The sequence below is a fragment of the Muscardinus avellanarius genome (genome assembly GCF_963383645.1).
Source record: "Muscardinus avellanarius genome assembly, chromosome: 10".
NCBI classification, from domain to species: Eukaryota; Metazoa; Chordata; class Mammalia; order Rodentia; family Gliridae; genus Muscardinus; species Muscardinus avellanarius.
This window is the reverse complement of record NC_137796.1, coordinates 46,925,342-46,933,831: the sequence shown is the minus strand read 5'-3', so window position 1 is coordinate 46,933,831 and position 8,490 is coordinate 46,925,342. Positions and strand designations below refer to the sequence as shown.

At 47.1% G+C, this 8,490-nt stretch overlaps 1 pseudogene across 1 annotated transcript; it reads left to right on the top strand.

Annotated features, from left to right (window-relative positions):
• The first annotated feature begins 2,996 nt into the window (after nucleotides 1-2,996).
• On the top strand, nucleotides 2,997-8,044 carry LOC308268118 (Fanconi anemia core complex-associated protein 24-like; annotated as a pseudogene). Its single transcript has 4 exons — nucleotides 2,997-3,099; nucleotides 5,144-5,283; nucleotides 6,653-6,805; nucleotides 7,796-8,044. The product of its transcript is annotated as a Fanconi anemia core complex-associated protein 24-like (transcript).
• Nucleotides 8,045-8,490: the final 446 nt, after the last annotated feature.

Below are 8,490 nucleotides of genomic sequence, written 5' to 3'. Positions count from 1 at the left end.
TCTCAAATTATAAAATAAAAAATAAAAAGGGCTGGTGGATTGTCCTTGGGTTTAATCCTCATTTTAAAAAAAGAAGAAAAGAACGAAAGAAGGAAAGAAAGAATGGAAAAAATATTCCAAGCCCTGTGTGGTGTTACACATTTGTAATCCCAGTACTTGGGAGGCTGAGACAGGAGAATCTCAAGTTCACAGAAAGTCTCACTTGATGAGGCCCTCTGCAACTTAGTGAGACCTTGTTTCAAAATAAAGAAAAAAAAATATAGCTCAGAGGTAGAATGACCATGGGTTCCATCCCCAGTAAAGAAAAAAAAATTTCAAAACTCTATCTAAAATCTTGGAGGGCATAGAAAAACGTCTCAGGAATAAAAGGGGTGGAGAGGGCGTAGCTACGTGGTACAGCATGCTTAGCATGCAGAAGGCCCTGGGTTCCATCTCTAGCACAAATAATACAAAATAAAATAAGTAGTATTAACCCAAGCATATGGACTTTAATGCTTATATTTCAAAATATACTAATTGCATCCAATCCTGAAATGTGAGAACATCGTGCACTTTACTTGACTAGATCCCCAAGTCCATGAGCCCTCAGAGAAGCCAGATTAGGTGCAGCACCACAGCACTGTGGTAAATTTTTCTAAAGATAAGTCTTGTGATTTTTCTGGCCACTTTGAACAGTTCCAGGATCCAGGACCTGGTGCTGAGCCAGGGAAAACCTCAGTGCCTGGCCATCTGAGACTCACCTTGGTCTCTCTGAAGACTGGCTAGGGCTGCAGGGAGCAGGTGTGCAGGGCACAGCTGGCTTGGGATCGATGTCAGCTGCCGGCCGGAGACAAGGGAAGATGTTTTTCTGCACAAACAAAACACAGGTCACTGACATGGGGGGTGGGAATTACCTGGTCCTGTCGCCATCACCATGACCACATGGGAGTGAAACCTGCACTGGCCACCAGGGATCCAGCCCACCAGGAGCCCCACTCTGCCTTCCCATTCCCAAGCCCCATATGCCAGACAGTGCATCCACCAGGGGGCGCCACTGCACCTATCCACCATGGAGCCTGTAGTCCTTCCCAGAGCAGCTGCCCTGGCCTTGCCAGTCACCTGTCTAACGTCTAGACAGTGCCACCATAGGCTATGAATCAGTTGTGTATATCTGCACACAGTGGAAACTGTTCTGAATGTTAATGCTTTGGATAAAAACTCAATAACATGCTGATTTGAATTAGTAAAATTATCATTGCCGGGCGGGGTGGTGGATGCTTACAATCACTGCGCTTGGGAGGCTGAGACAGGAGAATTGCACAGGTTCGAAGCCAGCCTCAACTACTTAGTGAGGCTCTCAGCAACTTAGTGAGACCCTGTTTCCAAATAAAATATAAAATAGGTCTGGGAGTATAGCCTGGAGGTAGAAAAGCCCCTGGGGTCCACCCCCTGTACAAAACACACACAAAAAGAAATAAAATAATAATACGCAAGCCTGATCATGTCAATGTCTTTAGAACCCAGTGCCCTCAACCGCCCGCCCCTCCCCCACCAGCTCCACTCCGGCCTCCCCTTTTCTGTTCCTTCTGCCTGCCTTGCTTCCCTCCAAATCTTCCCATGGCCACTCTGTCGCTGTGTGCTCATATTCCCCATCTCATCCTTTGAACACCCCTGCTGTCTTTCTCTCTTCCTCAAGGGTCCTGGTCCCTAATCCTCTGATACCTCCCTACTGCTCTCCTACAACTTGGTTCTACCAACTTTTTCTGGGGTATAGTGCTGCGGATCCCACCCAGGGCATGGCACATGATGCCCTGCAGAGAATGGACCTCGAGTGAGAGCAAGGGTGAAGGCAGAGAAGCTAGCGAGGAGCTGTTTAGGGAGCAGGCCAGGCAGCCAGACGCTGGAGGTCGGTGGGCACCACTTACAGGTACATATGGTAGGTGGAATCGGTGTACTTGCTGATGGGTGGATGGGGTGGGTGGAAAAGGGAAAAGTCAAGATGATTCCCTATGGGGGATCCAGCAATGGAGCTGGTCTGCGCCTGGCAGGAGCACACTTCCCAACACAGAGCAAAAGCTGCTAACAGAGTGATTCCTGTCTGTCTGCAGCCAACCCAGGACAGAGATTCTTTACAACAGGAAAACTCAGGTCTTCTCAAACTGAAAACCACGCCCTCTCATGCCCCGCCTCGTCTCAGTCTCAGTCTCAGGACTAACCCCTAACCTACCCCAACTTCTTACCCTTGACTCTAGTCACCACCCGGTGAGGGCAGGACCAGTGGGATCTACTTACCAACAGGCTCCGGCGGCCTTTCCGAAGCCGCTGGAGCATCCTTGCTCCTGGAGGTGGCCTGGTCTCAGGCAGGGACCAAAGCCTATCACCCAATCGCACTATTGCGCTTTCTCTAGCTTAAATCCAAACGCCTTTTCTCTCAGAAGACTTTCCAACAACAACAACTGCCGTTGGCTCTGTTTTGGCCTCGACCAATCAGAGTCAAAGTTGCTTTCACAAAGGTTGCTCTTGGCAACTAGCGGGTGTTTTTGAATCTCCACCAATAGGAAAGCAGCTGCATTGTCTAGCTCTTATTGGAGAGTTCAGGTGTCAATCTCTGACACAGCAGCCAATCCAGAGCCAAGGAAGGTGGAGGGTGGGCAGGATGAAAAACTGGACCTGCACAGCTGGTAGGAATTAGGAAGGAATGTGCTTCCCTGATCCTTAGGCTGGGTTAGAGGGGGCTCCCTGCTGGCTTATCTCAGATCCTGGACTGGACAGAGGAGCCATGGCACTGAACAATCTGGGATATCAGAGGCTAGAAATGTTCTGAAAATGAGGAACACAGCTGCCAGGGCCATAATCTCCAGGTTTTTAGACTTTAGCACACAGTTCCGTCTTTGAAAGACCATTAAGCAGACAGGCTCCTGCTAGAGTCCCTGGCTTTCCAGTGGACCTTGGGGCTGTGTGCAGGAAGGCTGGCTTAAGAGGTGAATTTCATTTCCCTCATTAGTTCAAGACCACATATGGAAAGGCATCCTCCTGACCGCGTGGGTCCAGTACATGTACCTTTTGGGCACATTGTGGCCAATGAGAAATGGCATGGGTAGCAGCTGGCACAGGAAATGTGTTGGGGCCCACTCGGCTGGACCGAAATGGCACCCAGGCTTATTGCCAGCATGGATTCAAGATGGCGCCTAGGCTTGCAGCCAAGTCATGAGACTCACAAGATGGACGTCTCCTTGAGCATGCGCAGTGTGCCATGCTACGTGCCTGCAGAATGATCAGTGACGCCTACCACCAGCCTGCCTATGAGAGAGTCAGAAGTGTGCATGCCCTAGCTGTGGAAGCTTGGGGTTGGTAGGGAATAGAAGGAGGGATTATGATGCTGATATATATTGTGTACTCATTGTCAGACATATTAGAAAGAAAGAAGAGAGAGACATATTGAGAGACAAAAGGATCCATTAAAGAAGAATTCATATTTCAGCTGAAAAGGTGTCTGTGTCGTTCTCTAAGCCCCTGCGGGTCGGAGTCTTAGGGGACGATAGAAATGCAAGGTCAGTGGCCTGCCTTTTGTCATATGCCCTTTCCTTTCTGTGGTTTAAAAACAAATTTAAGCCTGCCATGGTGGCACATACTTGTTATCCCATCATTCAGGAGGCTGAGACCAGAGGGTCATGGTTCTCAGACAGCCTCAGCTACTTAGTGAGACCCTTTACAACTTAGTGAGATCCTGTTTCAAGTTAAAGAATAAAAATAGGACAGGGGTTGCTGCTGTCCCTTTTCGGCATATATGAGCGTGAGAAATGCTTGTATTAATTGGCAAGGCCTCACGGAGGAGAGCCCTGAGGAGGAAACGTCATCTCTGGCAAAAATACTCCCTGCTCTTAGATTTCTACACTAAAAAGCTCCAATGATTTAAAACAGGATCCCAAGAATTAGGACTCTGAAAGAAGTTGAGTCCATGAAAGATAAATTTTCTAGTAAAATGTCTAAGCCTTCAGACTTTCTCTGTATTGTTCCAGCTGTAATAAAGGGCAGTCAGAATTCAGGGGCTGCAAAATTTCTCTCGGCCTTTCCGCAGGCAGGTCCTTTGATCTAAAGATTAGCTCCCAGCACCTCTCTGCCAGCAGGGGAAGCTGCAAACCTACCTTTTGCCCCATTTCCCAAAGAGATGTAAAACTGTCTCTGGAATCTGGGCCATTTGTTTCCCCCTTAAGAGATGCTAATAAGCTTTTTTCTAGCAAAAGCCTACTGTTTGTGACTCAGCAGCAGGAGAGTAAAAAACCCAAAAGTCTGCTTCAATATTATGCATTAAAGAACAATTATAGAAATCCAGTCACCTGTGTTATAATGTTTTTGCCCTGTCTACTAACTGTAATATAAGTATTGCCTTATAGGGGATGGCGGAGCAGACAGGACCGAACAAATCCTTGCCGCAGCCCTATGGATCTTGATAGAGGAGGGCCTGGACTAATCCCTGGGGACAAAACACTCTGGAAGGATCAAAGGAGATCCTAGAAAACTGAATTTCTCCAAAACGGACTTTTGGTGTGACCCCCGCCTTTCCAGATTCCGGACTTTGCCCCCTAGGGTTTACCCTTAAGGCCAGAAACCTGTGACAAAAGCCCCAAGGGGGCTGACTTTAATCGCCCAGTCCCAGATGAATCTTAAACTGTGATGCCATGGATCTTCTTTTATCCTGTTTATCTTGTTTACACTTAATGCCTCACTATTGTCCTTTGGTGCTTACACTGGGTACAAGTACTGGTGATGAAAATTAAAACTTTGTCAATTGCACAAGAGGCAATTGTGCATGTCAGTCATTTCAGATTTTTCACGGAGAGGAATTTCCACTTTTAGTGCTGTGAACAGGAACTTTAAGGAGTTTATTTCATAAAAAGGGAAAAATTCGCTGCAGATAAGTGGCTGCAGAACTACAACCGAAACCTTTGCCCACATTTCTGAGACTCTTGTTCCCAAGCGGACTCAGTGCTGGATTTATTGTGCCCAGTACTGAGCTAGTCGTCACAAGGGGGTGTAGCTCTGAGATTGAATGCCCCTGGGTCCCATCCCCAGACTCACACACACACAAAATAAATATCATAAAAATAAATTTAAAAATCTACCTATTGCCTAAGTTAACAGTGCTCATTTCCTCCATTTTAAGGGAAAATTAAACACATTTTTGAGGATGGCCTGACACTGGTAGATTTTTACCTGTCCAGCAGATCTTGCATTCTTTATATCACCACAGCTGACTTGGTAGCAACAAATGGCTACAGAAAGAGACTTGTTCGAATTAGAAATGTAAGTACTAAGTCAGGCATGGTGGAACATACCTCTAATTCTAGTATTTGGAAAGCTGAGAGAGGAGAGGAGGATTGCAAGCTCAAGACCATCCTCAGCCTTGGACCCAGTCAAGGGGTGAGTCCAGAGCCAAGGCCAGCATTGGAGCCTGCCATAAGGCAAGGCAGGTGCTGGGGCCTCAGAGGCCAGGATTGGAGCCTGCCGAGGGGTGAGGCTGGTGCCGGGGCCAGTGAGGCCAGGATCAGTGTATGCCATGAGGCAAGGCTGATGCTGGGGCCTCCGAGGCCGGGATCGGAGTCTGCCGAGGGATGAGCCTGGTGCCGGGACCAGTGAGGCTGGGATTGGAGCCTGCCTTGAGGCAAGGTCGGTGTGGGAGTCTGTGAGGCCTGGACCAGAATCTGCCAAGGGATGAGGCCGGTGCTGGGGCCAATGAAGCCGGGATTGGAGCCTGTCATGAGGCAAGGCTGGTGCTGGGGCCTTTGAGGCTGGAATCAGAGCCTACCGAGGGGTTAGGCCTGTGCCGGGGCCAGTGAGGCCGGGATCAGAGCCTGCCGTGAGGCAAGGCCAGTGCTGGGGACTCTGAGGCTGGGATCGGAGCCTGTGAGGGGTTAGGCCATAACTGGGTCCAGCAAGGCTGGGATTGGGGCCTGCTTTGAGGCAAGGCTGGTACTTGAGCCAGCGAGGCCAGGATCAGAGTCTTCCAGTGGGCCAGGCTGGCGCCGGGGCCTTCAGGAGCAGAATCAGAACTTGCAATGTGGATACTTAGAGAATCATCACAGAAAATAGAAAATCAGATGCTTTTCCTAATATGCAAAAACTAGGAAGAAATGGGTAAGGGAAGAAATCTAGTTGAAGAAAGGGCCCCATGAGAGAGCAATTAATGTGACCAATCAGAGGGGATGGGATGTGGGAAGATGGAATCTCTTTAAAATGCATGATATATGTAAACAAATGAATCAAAGTTAATCACCAAATCAAGCATGGGATCGAGGGAGGGGGAGGGAATGGGACAGGGAGGGGATACGGGTTAATTGAATGATGTTGCTGGTATACCCTCACAAGAGTTGTACTCCATTGTGATGTTTGACTACAATGCACCAATAAAAATAGATACACATAAAAAATAAACAAAAAAATTTAAAAGGACTGGGGTGTAGCTCAGAGGTAGAATATCCCTGGTTTCAATCTCCAGTACTACACACAGAACAAAAGTTACAAATGTTAAGTTCTGAATTAAACTGAAATTGAACAGCGTTTCCTCCATCACTTGTAATAATTTATATATAATGCCATTAGCCATTTCAAATGCAAAGTGATAGCTCTCTTAACTTTGTAAATTTGTTACAAAATGATGTATTTTTGTTTGAAGTCTGGAAATCTTCAAGGGATTGTAGTAGTTGAAAAAACCCAGATGAGTGAACAGTACTTTTCAGCCATACAGAAGTTTACTGTGCTGGACCTGGGGATGGTGTTACTTCCTGTGACCAACCAGATAGAAGCATCTTGCCTCATCATCCAATTAGTAAGTGCTCATTTTCTCTTTCACAATACTGCAGGTCTGGGGGAACCCAGGGGCATTTGACCTATGAGCTACACCCCCTGCCCTATTTTTTATTCTTTATTTTGAAACCGGGTCTCACTGAGTTGCAGAGGGCCTCACTAAGTAGCTGAGTCTGTCTGCGAACTGTGATCTTCCGGTCTCAGCCTCCCGAATGCTGGGATTACAAGTGTACTCACCATGCCCCGCTGAGTCTTGCTGAGTTTTTGAGGCCTATCTCAGCCTCCCAAGTACTATGATTATAGGTACCACACCTGGCTGTGAACATGACTTTTTCATTTTTTTGTTGTTGTAGTGCTGGGGATTGAACTCAGGGGCATGTTCTTTCCAAGCTATACCCCCAGCTCTATTTTATTTGGAAACAGAATCTAAGTTTCTGAGGCTGGCTTCAAAGCTGCTCAGCCTCTCAAGTACTGGAATTAGAGATGTGTTCCACCACATTCGGCTAGCTCTGGCCTCTTTTTGTGTTTGGCACTGGGGAATAAACCCAAAGGTATTCTATCTCTGATCTATACCCCCAGCCCTATTTTATATTCTTGATTTTTATATAGGGTCTTACTAAGTTGTGGAGGGCTTAAGTAGCTGAGGTTGGTTGCAAACCTGTGATCTTCCTGTCTCAGCCTCCCAAGTACTAGGATTAAAAGCATGCACCACCATGCCCAGCTTGGTCATTTCTTTCTGGACCATATGATGAAAGTATTTAAATTCCTCAGACCATGTTTTTCACTACCTCTAGCTTTAAGATTCTGAAAAAAATATGTTTTTTGTCAATTATTTTTATCTTTTTTGTGTGGTCATATGGTCCATCTCTCAATAATTTTACTCTTGTCTGGAAAGTTATATTCATGGCACGTGAAAACATTTGAACCCTAAATTAAGCTGAATCAAATAGAAAATAAGAAAATTGCCAGTTCTCCAGGGGGCGCTTCTGTAATTCTTTAATTTCTCCTTCAGGTTCTTGAGCAATCCAAAGAACCCAGTAAAAACCCTTTCCTCAGGAAGAAAAGGTCTCTGCTCTCTGAGCCATCCCTCCTTTGAACTGTGCAACAGATCCCAGGTGTTGGAAAAGTTAAAGCTTCTCTTCTGCTTCAGAAGTTTCCAAGTATCCAGCAACTGAGTAATGCTTCTACCCCAGATTTCAAGCCAGTGGTAGGACAAGCGGTATCACAGCAAACCCACACCTTCTTCACTCAGTCCAGGTGACAGCCACCCTCACCCTAACCTACAGGGCCTGGTTTGCACAGTTAAAAATCAAGAAAAAACAGGACCACAGCAACTGGTGAAGGAGGCACGCCTGGAGGAGCCCTGTGATTGAGCTGCGGCTTTGCTGTCTGGGGCTGGACCTGGGCACTTAGGTTAGTGGGCTGCAGGTGGCATGCCCTGATTCAGCTAAGATGAAGCCGGCCACTGGGGATCTTCCTAAGAAGTCAGGGACTCTCATTCTCAGCAAAAAGCCTGCGAGGGTAGTTTTCTATGAAAGACCTAGACCTGCATCTGAAGTGGAAAGGACTTAAAAGTTTCAGGTAGCGGCTATATCCATCTAAAAGAAACTGGCAGTGAAGCACTGTGTATCATAAGCCCCTTGCTCCTGGCAACAGCGCCGCTGTTCTTCAGGAGGGGTCGGTAGGATGCTGCCAATGTAAATAAAT